The sequence below is a fragment of the Anser cygnoides genome, chromosome Z (genome assembly GCF_040182565.1).
Source record: "Anser cygnoides isolate HZ-2024a breed goose chromosome Z, Taihu_goose_T2T_genome, whole genome shotgun sequence".
In the NCBI taxonomy this organism is placed as follows: Eukaryota; Metazoa; Chordata; class Aves; order Anseriformes; family Anatidae; genus Anser; species Anser cygnoides.
The window spans coordinates 7,370,903-7,387,644 of NC_089912.1; the positions used below are offsets into that span (position 1 = coordinate 7,370,903).

The following is a 16,742-nucleotide window of genomic DNA, read 5'->3' on the forward strand; positions in this document are numbered from 1 at the left end:
TAATAAAAGGAGTCCTTCCTTCAATTACATTGGTATCCTCAATAATTCACTGAGACTAAAGGATAGGATCTGTAATGAATAGTTGTATTTCCTCAGCAATGAGGATGATATACAGGACATACAAGAGGTCTGAACAGACTTGTTCTGCCTGGTCTGGCAGGCAGAAGGCTGTTGTTTCTATTATGTTGAAGGAGGAACAGCTCAGCTATACACACAAAACAGCATCAGCTAAACACATATGCACAGCTGGATGAAGATGCAATGTTCAACATGACTGAGGCAATTGCAGATGGATAGCAAGTTTGCTTGAACAGGGTCACACGCATCCTCTGAAGAGAAGCAAACCAGAAATGAAGGACCTGACTTTGTTGCTCTCCATTGGGCAGATGAAACAGAATCTGAACTACCTTCGGGTGCACTTCCAAACTTGTTTACGCACACCGAAGTCAAAGGAGACACCATCATTAGCCTGACATGACAATAAACTAGTCAGGGAGCAGATGTAGAGAGAGACTGGGCTAAGTGGCATAATCTGCATTTGGCCAGAGTAAACTACAGTAAAACCAGACCTTTAGGTAACAGAGGTATCAAAATGACTTGACTTTGATGGGCAATGCCTGCAGAAACATTGAGGGGTATGTGGAAGGAGAAGGGGTCCTCTCTCACGTCTTAGAATTTTTGGAAGGATTCACACAACTGTTGTGGCATCTCCCTGCACACAGAACTGCTACTCTTCTTCTCAACTTGAATACGTATCATTAACATTATAAAAGTGTAAGTGATACATGCTAGGGAAGAATTCATTCTGTCATGCCACCACACCTATTACAGTCAGAATTACCATTTCCTTCATTTTTCTCCTCTCTTTAGTTCATTCTTCTCAGGAGGGCATGAAAAATGACTCCCCAAAAAGTCATCCATGAAAAAAACAATGTGTAGCATTTGTTAATACTTTTTACAAATTAAGTTTACTGCTACTATATATAGCAGTTTGATGAAAAAAAGCCTTGTAAAAAATGCTCACAAAGACTTTAGGGAACGTTTGCAACAAATGAGTTCTTCAACCTGGATAAAATATCCATGGAAGTCTGCAACATAACATGATACTACCATGAGCTTCTTCAGTAAGGTTAGTTAATCAGAAAGTATGTCTAACCCAAAGCTTCAGTTTCAAATTTGTCACTAATCCTTCTATTGAATTCACGTGTACAGTTTCTAACATATTGTTTTCCTTCAGCTTACAAACATCTGATGGCCATAGATGAAAAGATGCATTTAATTTATTTTTGGAAATTAGATTACATTATCAGTAACCCACAGAGTGACGTGTATTCCCTGGATATCACACTTGCTGTCTGACAGCATTAATGAAGATGGATATTTGTGTAAAGGAAACTGCTTTTCATCACTTGCAAGCCACCACCATGCCATATGGATAAAGAATTCATGCCACACTTTAATACTAGCCACAGAGATAGAGAAGAACAGTAGCATAGATAAATAGAAACATGATCTTCTACTTGTACTGTGGAGGAAATAGCAAGAAGTGTGCAAGTTTTTGTCTCATACTTTTAGTATAATCAATTGAGATAAGGCAAACACACATATGTTTAATCAGGACAAACACACTTTGTCTGACCTACCATTTACTCAGCACAAGACATTAAAATATGAATATTCTTGAAACAGGTTAGAGGAAATGACATTTCAGCTGAAAGCTTGGTTCTGCTCACAATCAAAGCATACCAAGTACACAGCAGACACTTCACAAGTACAAAATTATAAGCAAACAGCAGTTCAGCTTCTTAGCTGCGTTACACGAATCAATACTGCTCATGTAATGAAGAGCTTTGTTACTGCAAAATACATCCTCAGCTTCGTGGACCTCTGCCATGAAAGGACTGCCGAAAATCTGTAAGGAAAACCAGCATCCCTTTTATAAAAAATGTTGATCCTCCTAGAGAAACCAAAGCCAAGCCTTCAGGCATGCCACCTCTTGATGAATCCTCAGAAGGGAGAGGGGGAAAGGTCAGGCTGCAGGGAGCGGAGCGAGCAATGCGTGGCCGCCTGCTCAGTGGCTGCACGCAGGTTAGCCAGCAGAGAGAAGGTGTGGGGAGGATCTGCCACGCAGCCACCAGGACACAGGGAATTGGCTGGACATCTCTGTAGGTGTTTGTTTCAAAGCCTTACCATCCCCCTCAGAAAACTGCAGCTGAAAGCAATGCCTTACGCCCTTCTGTACCAACACGGTAACAATTAATCTTTAGCTTGGTCTTTATAAAACAGTTCTCTGTCTATTATGTACTTTATAAAATGAAACTTATCCATAGCGCCTTCCATACCATGATCCACAGACCCTTTCTAACAGGTCCCCCACAGGTAAGTAAGGCAAGCCTGTCATCAGTAGGCTTAAATTCATTACATTACACAGGTGCCCACATATTGACCCCAAAAAAACACAGGGTGTCTGGAAAATAATTATTCTTTTATATCTCTTTTCCCCTCTATCACCTGAGGTTAACATAATACAATTGTAGAAGTGTATTACCCTGGCTACACTGCAGCAATCTCCAGCAGCTCAGTGCAGAAAAACACCAGACATTTTGGTATGGCCCTAATTAAGCCAGAAGTAATGCAATATTGGATATGTGTTTTTGCTTTGCTTCCTTCAAACAGAATCCCACACACCATGCACCAAAAAAGACTGTTTCTTCAACATGAAATTATTTGTTACAGTGAGCTACTCCACTGCCAATTTAACAAACAAAAATGTTAGCACTAACAATAGAAACATTGTTATCTGAGCAAATTACAACTGATTGGCACTTGCCCGGGTAAAGAGCCTAGTGCTGAGAGACTGATAAGCCGTAAAGGCAGCCAGATCAGCTTCGCTTCCAAAGCATGAAGGCAAATCACGAGCCATTTGTAAGACAATATAAAGAAAATGAAGTCTCAGGGCAGTACCCAACTCTCTCACTGCAATACCCAACTGGAAAGCAAAATGGTCAAGGTGCAGATGAACAAAATAACAGAATTTTAGATCCCAGGATCCTGAATTTGGGACAGATGTGTAATTTGCAGCACTGACGAAGACAGAATTCTATTAAATTGAATGTTTGGAAAAAAAAATCACAAAAAAGGAGGCCTTAATTTCTCTACATGTTCTCTTTCATAGGCAATTAAAATGAGAAATACTTTATTTGTCCAAAATTACAGTAGTGAAATTTGACACAGTATTGGAAAGATTCAGTAGAAGTGGCTTAAGATGAGAATACCATAAAAAAAAAAAAAGTTACATTTGTAGGATCCCAGGATAAATAGATCTTGCTTACTGCACGAGTGAAAGGTCAACATTAACACTTCATTAAACTAATTTTACATGCAATGTATCTGATTTGGATCATGCTCCCAAGGTGAACCATATTTTGTAAATTCCTGCACATTGCTGCTATCTAGATGAATTTGTATTTCTTGCTGTTCTTCCAGCTGCTGTAGCTCTCTCTAGCTTTGTATGATATGCAGATGTAATTAACATGCCTTCAACTTCCTCCTTCAGACCATTCAAGAAAACATTATGTAAAACAGTGAAGCACTAAACACTTAATTCATACTGAGAATAATCAGATCTGCTAGATGTCCCAGTGGACAATAAACTGACTGTAACTGATATAATGCTCCCCTTCAATGTCTGTTTTATTGTTTACTGTTGTTGTTATTATTATTATTATTATTTTTTAAGGATGCATGAAGATGAAAAAAAAAAAATGTAAAAAGTTGCATCCCCTTCATCAGAAGTCACATTTAGCACTTATTCATTACACAAGTATCTGAAGTTTAGAAATAAAAACCAAAATTAGATGCTCATGACAAATCTGTCATTTTCCCATCACCTCTCACCCTGTCCAAACACTGTTTGTCTTCTACAGATGTAGACAGAAGTGTTCTCAACTATCAGACAGAAAATATTTTGGGAGTAAACTGAAAAGTTTCTCAAGTGAAGTTTTGGTTTTCTATGTACTGATGTTTAAACAAAGACGCCTCGCTCAGAAAATATTCTGTTAAAATATTATACAAGGCATTTTATCATACAAAAATTTATTCGTTCATATTACTTGATACTATAGAGATGACAGTTATTAGTTTTGATTTTTAATAAAAATGTATATACATATATATAAATATACATATACATTATTGTTTTCACGTTACTACATTCCACCAGAAATGAGAGTATCAAATCTAAGGCAATAAGGATCAGAGATCACACACTGTGAGCTCTCTTCTGAGGCACAATCTGAAGCTAGATACTAACAGTGAAATAGTTTCCAATAACAACAATTTTTCATTATAACATTTTGGTCTATGAGAAACAAAATAAATATATTAATTCTGGAAACTTTCACTGAATCTGCATTGCTGGCCATTGTTCCTCTCTATGATACTTAAGTATATCAGCAATCCTTTCTAACCGTATTTGTTATCCAAAATATATTTTGGGTATTCCATACTTCTAGAAGCTACAAGAAAAAGTTTTGATTTAGACGGCCAGATCTCGTTCTTTCTTGTCATGGCAGGCTATGGCACCTATTCAGCACCTGTCTCTCTTCTATTTACATCCAAACCCCCAAAATGTTGCTTTTTCCTTCCCTACTTTGAAAATGATTTTACAAACAATATGTACAGATAGTGTATTCATAGATATTTAGGTCTGATTTTGAAATGAAAATATTCCTATTGTGTGAACTAGCTAATGGGTTTTTAATTGTATGAGTTAGTGTGGCCTGTAACAAAATCACCTGTAACTCACCTCACTCACCTTCCACCTCCCCTACACCTTTAGAGATGCCTGCACTCTACTCCACACTCTGCTAACAATCAGCTGGTTAGCACAGTTAGCAACATCTGTGCAGACAGACACTGACTGCCTCCTGCAAGGTGGTGTCTAAGCGCATGTCCTTTCACCAGGGAAATATTAGTGAAGAATGTGAGGGGGGAAAAAAATCCTCATCAGCCCACCAGCACGGAGCAGCTGTGTAGTTTCTCCCTGTCTTTATCATGACCTGCAGTCCGTCACAGCAGATGTGACCCCTGTGCCGAAGAGGAAAACCCTACAGAACTATGGAACAACAGATCCTTTTGTCGCTGCCCTATCCTGAACATCTCTCAACACCTTTCCCAGGCTAGAAGGGAGCCACGCTGGGAGCGTTATTTCTAGATAGTGCTTCTTACTAAGCTTGGGCTTTCCATGCTGATTTCAGCCAGGTCTTTGGGAACTAGGGAGAAGGGGGGAGCAATCAGGGTGTTTTTATTAATAACTCCTCCAGTCTGAAACAGTGTATTTTCAACATTCAAAAAGATGTTTTAATGAATCCCAAGAGCCAAACCAAAACCTTTACTCATTAGTTTTTCAATTCCTGAAAAATTTTGCTAGGATAAGATACTACAAGCTGTCAGCTAAACCATCCTTAAATCTCCTGCTGATGACCTTGCCCATGGCTGATACTGAAAGTAAATTCCTTACTGCACAGTTAGAGATTAGTCAAAACACACTGGACAATGCTGAATGTCACATTAGTTCAAAAGTAAGATGTCCCTTGCACCATTGTGTTACATTAGGCAGCGTAAGAGACAGCAGCTGTCTCCTCTCAGCTGAGAGCTGGAGCTCCTGCAAGACAACAGATCATGATTTCTAGAATTAACCTTGCTACTACCAGTTAGGTATCAACCACCCCTTCTACGCCAAATTAGCACAGACTCCAAATTAAGACAGAAATCAAAATAAAAATTTTGATTAAAAAAAGAGAAAAAGCTTTCTCTATGAAAATTGATAGGTATTTGTAAGAGGAAAATGTTAATGAAAATTCACGTATAGGGTTAAAGAATATGACCTACAAATGAATGATGTTGACACTTACTTGCATATACAAAGAAAGTATTGTTACAAGCTTGAATCTGGAAAGCATTATACCATTTTTATTTCTTAAGTCAATCAGTGAGTGGTCTTGATTTTTTAAAGCTGCGCCACTATTATCTCCAGGGAAATCATTCAACAGTAACTATGACATTCCTGGGTGTGGTAAAAAAACGAGTATACTGGACTTGCACAATACAGTGATGACAATATGTAAAAGCAGAAGTTGCTTTTGTAACAGCAAACTCTAGGAAGCTAGAGAAATTACAAAGTACCAAGGAAGCCAAGAAAGCTTGCCAGTTACATCAGTCAGTGTAAAAATATGATCACCAGTTATGAAAAATCAAGTTTAAGACAAAATTTCTGCCTTTCTCCGCTTTTGCCTTTCCCTTCTGAAATGCTATTTATGAGAAAAGCATTACTTCATCCTCAAAAAAAAAAAATCTATCTTCTTGATGAAGGCATTACGTCTATTCTGGAGCAAAACAGCTGACATAAGCGATTGCTATTTTTCTCAGGTTTTTACTACATGCTGCAGAAACCCTCCACATAAATCGCCATCATATTTGCTGCACATCGACTAATGAAATTCCATCTGGTTCCACTATTTTGTATGGCAGGGGTTCCCAAATATTTTGGAGAGTGCTTTGCTGTTTCTCACACCCTCAAATCCACACATTCATGGCACCACGGCCCACTTGTGATCGCAACGCAAGGAGGCTACGTGTGCTCGATAAACCAAGGAGGAATTGTGAACGTTGCCAGCCAATAGAATACACCAGTGTTATACACATTGACAGCGTGAGACTGGCCCCAGCACGTCCCTGGCCCATCAGCCACCGCTGTACAAAACAACAGGAAGGCACATCTTAGGGGCTAGGACATAGTAGGGACCCTTCCCAAGTGCTGCTTCATATGTGGCCACCCTGTCCTGGAGGCTGAGAGCCTTCAGGTATGGGCCTAGACCATTCCCCACCAGCTGGCCTCTGTACTTGGGAACATTCCCAGGAAATTTTAATTTACCACAACCACAGCAATCCCTGGAATAGTGCTCTGTCAGGTTTGCAGCAAAAGTCACTGTATTTTACTGGATTAAGAAGGATGAAGGTACAGTGCAGAAGCAGTTCTCGGGTTTCCCTTTTGAAGGAACCCTTGGATCCTGGGAAAGAAGGCAGAAGTAATGCTGAAAAAGGCTCTGCCAGTTACAAGTTTTTTCTATCCATCTCACACGAACTTGTACGCTGCAGCACAGGGCAGGATGGAAGCAGATTCCTAACCCAAAAGCTCCTGTCATGGAGTTACCGGTCTAGAGGGATCTCTGCAGTTCTCCAATTCAACCTTTGCCCAAAACAGGGCCAGCTCAGAGATCACTGTGTTGCTCAGGGCTTTATCCAGCGTGGGCTTGGAAACCGCCATGCAGTGAGACCACACAACCTCTCCAGACAACACTTGACTGGCCTAATAGTAAAATACCTCTCTGCTATATCCAGTTGGAAACTCTGGTTTCTGTTATGTCTGCTGTCCCTCGCCCTCCTGACACACACCACCATGAAGACCCAGGCCCTGTCTTCTCAGCACTCCCCCTGACACGCCACTTCTGAAGCCACATCTGAAGCCACATCTCCTCCAAGGTGAAGCAGCCCTGGTCTCACAGCCCCGCAGGGCAAGTCCTCCAGCTGCTGACCATCTTGGCAGCTCTTCGCTGGATTCGTTTCAGAAGAACCCTCTTGTTCCAGCAAGACCTCTTCTTGTGGTGGTAGGCCCCAGACTGCACGCCACATCAAACCAACTAATGCCAGTTAAAGAGGGACGGCCCCTTCCCCTGCTCTGCTACTTGTGCTCCCATTGATCTGGCCTGGGACACCACTGGTGACAGGACTCGTATTCAGCTCACTGCCTGACAGGATCCTGAGGCTCTTACCCACAGATCTCCTCCACTGTCCCCCGCCCATCCCCTTGCGGGGCTTTCTGTGACCAGGGCAGGGCTTTGAATTTGTCCATTGACTTCTGTATGGCTCCTGCTGACCCATTGCCCCAGGCTGCTGTCTCCAGGTGGCATAGCCCTGTCCTCAAGGTAATCCACTGGTCATGCCAATGTTTGGTGTCAACTGCAAGCTCCGTGAATGTGCGCCCTCCAAGTCACCAATACAGATATGACACGAGGGACCCCTGCAGTTCTCCACTTGTTACCAGCCTCCAGATCAGCATGGTCCAACTATCTACTGCCCTCCAAGCCTCATCACCCAACTGGTTATCTATCCACCTTGTTGTGTGGACAACATACAGACTATAGCTGCCCACCATGGATACAAGGGTGTTGTGAAAAACAATGCTGAAAGCCTTGTCACAGTCAAGACAAGTGGCGTCAACTGTTCTCTTTTCAGACAGAAATCCAGTCATTTTATCACAGAAGGCAGCCTGGTTGGTCCAGTGTGATTTTCATTTGGTAAACCCATGTCAACAGCTCACCACCACCTCCTGTGTGCCCAGAAATGCAATCTGAGCACACAGGCTCCATGACTTTCCCAGAAATCAAAGTGAGGCTGACCAGTTTGTAATTTCTCTGATCACTATTCTGGCATTTTGTGAAGACTGGTGGAGGGTTTGCTATTCTCCAGGTGTGAGGGAACCTCCCCCACCCAATCTCTATGACCTCTTAGCTTTGATAAGGAGCAGTCTCATAAAGGATTTTTCTCTGAGTGCCCGTTGATGCAGCACATCTGGTCCAATGGACTTGGATGGGTTATATGGTGTAGAAAACATTAATACTGCTCAACAGTCTAGATTTTGTTTTCTTACCTGGATTTCCAGAAATTCAGTAAGGTCCTTATAAGCACTACACTTTGACACCCCGTATCTGAGACCATTTGTGCAAGAAGTTGTCAGCATAAATTGCAGTTGATTTGTTCAAGGGAAGAGAAGGAGAACTACTCTGATATTGTACCAAAACTCAAGGATCATTTTCCTGAGACTTCACTACCAGTTCTTTGGAACTGCAATGTGACAAACTCCTTATAACAGGATCAATGTCTTTAAAATAGACTCATTTGTTGATCCCGCTAATCCAGTTGGAAAGCTGTTCTGGGCATTTTTTTCTAATTTGTCTCTTACACATACACGTGCCCAGCTTATACCCATTTGCTCTTGGACAGACACTCTTCCTTAGCTTACAGAGTTCTTCTCTCTCACTAGTGTTCAGACTTGGTTATTTATATATAATTATTTACCTCTGTCAGTATTCAATCTGTTGAACTAACGTTCAAGGCTGTATGCTTTGGCTGCATATATATTAGGCTCTCTATCTCCCATATCATAAAAGTAAGCTTCCTCCCAATTTGAATTTGCATTGCTTGACTGAAGATGACTAGAACAATACACATAATTCTTAATATAAACCGCAACTAAGTAGACTGCAAAAAGTCTTTCGGTAGACTGACAGAATAAACATAGAACTTATATAACATTTGCAGATCATCAATATTCACCTTATTTGCATGTTTTGCTTCTTCATTTCACTCTATCACATTTACCCTGTAAGAATCATCAGCATATGTGAATTACCTATATTCCAGAAGGCCTGTCTTTTCAGGTAGTTCTGGAGTGAAAAGTGGTAAATAAAAATAATAAGCACATCAGAATTGGCTTAAATACCCATGCTCTCTTTGATTTATTTTTTTTAGGTGAGCCATATAGTCAGGTAAGAGTAGTTGTGTTTGTGCCTGTGAGACACTTATATAGCAAAAAACAAAGATGTTTCTTTTACAAACAGAATTATACCTAAATGTCTTTCTTTAAAGCCTTGGAAAATTTCCTCGTTTCATCTTTAAACTTCTTAGAAACATCATGTTTCACATATCTATACAATCGGCTACTTCTGTGAAGCTTAATCTTACCAGTGCTGAAATGGTCTTTAGCTACTGAATTTTGACAGCTGTGACATGGTCTGGTCAAGATCTAGCCAGGCTATGATTCACTGGCTTAAAGTGCTCTGTAATCATTTTTCCAAACTTACTCTAAAAACTGTCGCTCATGAGAATACTTTTTTTTTTTTTTTCCATTAACAGTGAGATTAACTGATTTCCTGTGAAACATTACATATTATAATACAATTGGGAAATATTTCCATTAACTTGGCACCCAGCATCAAGGCCCATATCATGTCTTTGTACAAATGAGACACATTTTTAAAAAAGGGATTAACTCAGTAAAGTTACAGAGCAGTTATAGTAAAATAATACTCACCTCTCAAGGTGCTACACTACAGAAAGCCACTACTGTTTTTCACCTCAATTTCATCACCACTACACAACTGAATTCTTAAATATTTAAAATGCAGTGAACACTAATATGCACTGCAGCAGAAACACTCAGTACCTGCAGTATTAAGTAGCTCTTCCAATTCTTTTCCAATGATAATTAGATACTATATTTCATTTCACAAAAAGACCTGAAGGCAAGAATCCAGAAAGATCAGGTGCATTGGTTATTTATTAGAATAATAAATATGGAATGGACAACTATACATTTTAATTCCACCAATAATGGGAACAGAGTCATGATTATGTAAAGAACAAACAGTTCAAGAATTTTATTGAATTTGGGGTGAAATTACAGCTTCCTCATGGAAAAGTTTGTAGTTTTGCATTATATTCATACATCCAAATGCTTTATCTTCTTTTATAATTCCCTTTTATCACTCCCTTCTATACTTCAGGCAATACTATCTATTCAACTCTTTGCTAGAAGTCTGCCTCTGAAGTAAGTTTACAAAGACAACTGAAGCAGGTCATCCTTAAAAGATCTTTTTAAATCTTTTTCCTCATTAATTCAATGGCTCCAGCAATAATAAGATACTTTCCTACCTCTCTGAGTAACAAGCAGGTCTGTGAGCAATGGAACTACTGAAGCCTGGTTTCCTATGGTTATGACTCTTCTGTTGGATCCCCTAACGTCTAAGAAGGTGAGAAATCCAGTCAAAGCTTATTCCCTTATTTGGGGCATTCATAATTTCTCTTTCCCATGAGGATTTGCTAGTGTTTAATAATACAGTTGATCTCATTCCACAAGTTTTTTCTTTTTTTTCTTTTTTTTTTTCCAAAGCAGACACATGAATAGGGTCTCTCTTCTCCATCCAGCCACCTATTTCCACGAAACTAGTAGGAACCTGATATCTTTGAGACCTTTACTCCTGTCAAATCTGTTTGAAATTGGCCAGTAGTTTCAAAAGTTATGGGGGGAACGGGGAGGAGGTAAGAGACTGGCAGTCAGCAGAGGCACACAGCATGATCACATAAGCTTTGTTTCCTTAGGAAGCAGCGTAAAACACTTGCACATTTTATTATTTTTAAAACTACCCCGAATGTATTCGGGAATGAGCTTTACTTGGAAATCTAAACTTTTCTTCCTTGTTTTACACTTGACTTGTAGTGTGGCAATAATACAATAAACTCCAGGTAAAACATCTGGATTCATGTCTCAGGGCTTAAAGATATAAACAGTTCACAACTATGTTAATTTAGGCTTCAGAGGGAAAGCCTCATAAGGTAAATCAGAATGTATTTCCTGCAGGCTAAGGACAGAACATGGGCCTCTGCCACGAGTCAACTGACACACAAACTTATCACATAGCAACGTATTTGTGTTTGAGACTTGAATGTCCCACAGCATGACGGGATTCTTGCTGAGGATTTTTCATTTAATCTGCTGGAATATTTGGTCCAATATTCTGCATTTATGATGCTCAACTAAAAATTATTCTAGAGCCAAGCCCATTTAAGGAAAGTCTTCCAAACAGGAGTGTGAAGCTTTTCTGAAAAGTTAATCCCAAAGAATATATAGCATGAACACATATCACTGAAAAAGTTGTGCAACCCTTTTGATAACCTCCAGAAAAGTTTCTGCAAATACTATGAAATATAGACCCAGATAAAAGTGCTTTTAGCACAGATCTCCAAAATAAAAGCAAGGCCTGCAGGAGTGCTTGTGATATTACTGTCAGCAAAAGTTCCAAGATAACAAAATATAACGATTAATACTTCCAAGATTAAAAAAAAAACACCACCACATTATGTGTTTGCTGCATAATGGGAGTATTTTAAAACTACCTGTCAACTGATCATATTCCTACATATGAAATCTAGAATGCAACTTTCTTTAAAAGCTTTAATAAAACATAACTGAAATGTCTAGAGTAATAAGTGTCAGATATGAAGACAACTTGTCTTGGGAGCTACTTCCCTTCAAATGTTGACCTTTAGGTTTGGGAAGTAATGGAAACTATAAAGTGCTTCTTGAATACACCCTTGGAACTAACATGCCAAGATTTTGCAGTAATTTAAGTCTGACTCCCCCCTGAATATGCTGTACTCAGAGTTAACAGCTCAATGATTGCACATGATTTCTTTGCTTGGAAAGTAAATGTATAACCACGTGAATAAGCATGAGATAATGCCTAGACCAAGGCAAAATATAAAAGTGTTCCCAACTAAGTACTACAAACAATTTTCCAGTGTGAGTAATAACACAGGATTCATTTAGAACACCCATAGACTGTTTTCTGGGTGGTTTTTCCTCCTTTGTTTACAACCTCCCTTCAGGACGTTGACAGCCACTTGCTAAAACCTTTAATATCCAATCCTCCAACTACTCAATAAAAACTTCATTGAATGGAGTTATTTTATTCCACTCAAGAAAACAAGAGATTGAAGATTTTTCTCTCCAGCAATAAGCGCACCTACCTGAGCTGTGTGGTGTACATCTGTGTGTACTGTGGCCTACCCAAGAACATGAAAATACTCAATGCATCACAAGATATATGTAGTGAATATGAGAAATCTCCAATAAATAAAAATTTCCATACTGTTAACTACATAGAAGGATATAAACACTTCTATAAATTACCAAGCTATGAATAGTATACTTCTTTCCATTTGAGAATCGAAAACAAGGAGACAAAAAAAACAAAACACTTGAATTGCCCTGCTCAAGAATGAAAGAAGCATCGGCTCAGATTTAGGAATGCTGTGTGTGTGAGAGAGAAATAGACTTTACTGAGTTCCATCTGTCCACACTTATCATGTTTCTTGTCTTACTGTTTGATTTGACCATCAACATGAGACCTCCCTCACCCCTTTAAGATTTAAATTGCTCCACAGATATGCAGAGTGAGATTGTACACACACCAGCCAGGCTCCTGCAGTCCTCCTCAATGAACACATCTTTTGTCTTCATGCAGGAATTTACATAATTGCAACTGCCTTCATGGCATCTTTACTTTATCAAGCCAAAGAAAAAAACTGAAGGAGAATTAAAAATCAAGGAGTATTCTGAAATGTATTAGTAGTAGGATGATGTAAATTTTTACAGTTAACAGACTCACACTTTAACAAAAAAAAAAAAAAAAAAGAAAAAGCTTGATCTTTTGTCACAAGAATACCCCCAAGAAAAATGAAATTGTAGCACAAGGAAGGTGGTTCAAGCTTGAACCCTTTATGGGTTCAGTGGCAGCAGCAACAGCATATCTTTAACCCCAAACAGATGGGATACGTATTAACCTTCAGGCCATTTTTCTCAAAACGGCTGCAGAAATCATTACGTCATTCCATTCAGAACTATAATGACCAGCAGAAAATTCCCAGTCATCTACCCAATTTCCTTTGGATATACTCATCTAAACAAACAGCGGAACATAATGAAATGCAAGCTGCAGATGACTTGGGAGGTTAAGGAATTGAGACCCCTTTATTAAAAGCCATTCTGTCTAAGCTGCTCCAGGCCAGCAGTATTTATTTATTTATTATTTATTTATATTTATTATTTATTTATTGTTATTTAAACATGTAATACTTTTGTATAGGAATGACTAGAGAAAACATTGTGTTTCACATCATCAAGGCTAACTAGCAGCTCAGAGTATGCTTTTGGCCTTCAATGAAGGATCTGTAGCATCGCTACACTTCATTTCAGGATGCTACATATATATATTACTACATATATATTACTTTGGCTCTGGGCTCCTTAAAGGAACAAATCAAAGAAGAAAAGGATAGTTTATTTTTCAGAGGTTTCCCTATAGTCAGAACAGAACAGAATTTACTACAACCTGTTCACCACCTGCCTCTCCTAAATGAGATACACTTGTGATATAGTCTTGTTTATGCTGTGGACATGAAATTAAATTTTCATCCTTCAACTCTGGAACTAGCCAGACTCGTTACAATAGAGGAGGATTTAAGCCTAAGTACTACTGCTAAAAATATCATGTCATTTATTTGGTCATGCAGCCATAATTAAAATGACACTTTAATTTCATAGGTAAAGGTCATTTCAGAGCACTTACATTCCTCAACACTAATGTGAATGCAATATAATTTTAATTTTTTTAATTTTTCAAAGCAACCTTAAAGACAAACAAAACTAATACATTTTAGCAAGCCATAGTACCATTAACACCTCCATACCCCCAAAATGTAGAGGATATAGTTCTAGAAGCTAAGGTTTAGTTTCATGGTAAGACGTTACTTCTGCAAGACATGTTTTTATCAAATGTGACTTCAGCATGCAACAGACAAGTAGCTAAACATGTAACCATTAGCCTGCTTCGACTTAAACGTAAGTAAGGAAAAGAACTCACTTCAGTTACTTCTAAGAATTATCTATGTAAGCAATTCATGTGAAAAACATTTTAGACTGTGTCCAACTGTGAAAATTTTCACATTATGAAGTTATTTTTCATGCCTTATGTTGCTTGGAATTTTGCCTTTTAAATAATTCCTTGTTCTATACATTAGGAGAAACATCATACAATGTAAGCAACATTTAAGGAGTTTTCAATTTTCAAATGTCACCTAATTAAATATCTTTCCAAAGGCCAGAAAATGCTGTCAGCCTCTCCTTATCTTAAGCACACATTTACACATAAACTTATATTGTAGAGTTTAAAAATAAACCTGCTTTAAACATACCTGCTCTAAAACAGCATAAATGACTCCATCCAATTTATCAGTAACCCAATTAATTTTCTAGATAACTTTATCTTCTAAAAAATAAAAAAGTGTATGTGAGTTCTGAGGAAAGGAAAAGGTTTCAAAAAGTTTTCCAGACCAGTGTCATTTGTAGTGTCCATGATAGGGAGGCAACCAGAAAACACAGGAATATGTGGACGAAATAAGAATTTCCAGATTGCTATATAATTGATTCAAAGGAATTATTAAACTGATATGTCAGATTCATTCATTGGCATTACAAACTCAGCTTGTGTTACATTTTAATATATAATACATAATATTTCCATATGGATTATTAAGATGATGGTACATGGCAAAACTTTGCATTCAAGAAACTTTTATAATTACATTTCCACTTAAGATGAATTAAAAATTACTTTTTTTTTTTCCCTGAAATTTCAGCCTGCACAGGATCTACTTATACAAACATTTTAAAAGACAGGAAAAAGACCAAAAAAACTATAAAAAACCTTATACTTTAAAGAGATGCAATTATATTATATGCCTTTTTGTAAAGGAAGCTTTTACAAAGATCAAAAGTTGAATTGGATTCAATTGAAGCTATTTTTCCTGAAATCTTACAAATTCTTATCTGCAAAAAAAATACAACTAGCAAATAAAAATCTTAGACTGAAGTGGTTGCTAGCAACACAAACAAAACACTTTCTCCACATAATACTGTTTTCAAAAGCTGTTGCTATAAAGTATTTGGTGAATCAATGTTTTCTTAAGCCAAGACAATCCAGGAAGAAGGAAGAAATTTCCTTCACATAATTAGAATTCTATAGAGCATGACTGATTATTTCAAAGGACTGTGTTTTACAACACATTAATATACTGCCTGCTGAAGCTACAGCATTTTAATTCACTCTGAACTGAATTCCTGAATCAGTCCTGCACTACTTGCTTTGGAAAGTTGTTTCTCTTTTTCAGATGGGTCGGTGAAATAAGTTCCCTCACTACACTTGCAGCAAAAGATATGGTAAATATATTTTGCACCTGGACCGATACATCATCACTGGGACTGTAAGAAACCATTAGAAACGCACGGAAAAGCTATCAACCCAATTACTGAAGTTACAACCCACAGAGCTATGGAACAACAGGGCAGACCACCTATTCTGCCCAGCCTGTAGTTGTCTGCATTGTGAGATTCAGGCATTGTTTAACCTGGTGGCACCGTTTTCTCCCTTAAAAATTCTTAGCTCCATGAAAGGGTATGTAGTAGCTGCTAGTTAAGTGAAGAGCTAAAGTAAAGCATCATATAGCCCCACAGCCTGGATCCATGGGTCACAGTCACATCAAATTACTTACACAACAAAACAGAAGCAAGAAGTTTCAGGGACCTAGGAAAAAGACCAAAGGCTCCTTTATACTACAGCATAATTAGAAAGCACCAGGTCTGTGCCTTCAAATTCAAAGGCATGGACAGACCCCTCTGGAGAGCCCTATCTGCACATGGGACACCATTATGTTCTACTCATCCCCTGGCAGGAATGTCTGAACGTGGGAAAGAACCACAGAATTTCATTTCATCTTTACCATAACTTCAGTAGACGGAAACAGTATTTCTCAAGACAATTATACCTCTTTTTCTCTCTCTCTCTTTTTTTTTTTTTTTTTTTACATCAGAAAAACAATGCAAAAAGGGCAAAAAGGGAGAATCCATTGATAAAAGTTTTCTGAAACCCTCAGGACTACAAAAGTAATAGTAAAACGATTAAAATTTCTTAAGAAACAAAAATTGTTCTAAGAGGTATTTTTATGAAATTTATTTACTTACTTTTAAAAACAAACATGGTATTGCATTTCAGAATTGCAAAATA

The 16,742-nt window shown here is 38.3% G+C and overlaps 1 protein-coding gene across 2 annotated transcripts in view; it reads right to left on the reverse strand.

The window, feature by feature from the left end:
- Positions 1 to 16,742, reverse strand: part of XRCC4 (X-ray repair cross complementing 4) — a 188,981-nt gene that overhangs the window by 106,428 nt on the left and 65,811 nt on the right. The window lies entirely within an intron of this gene.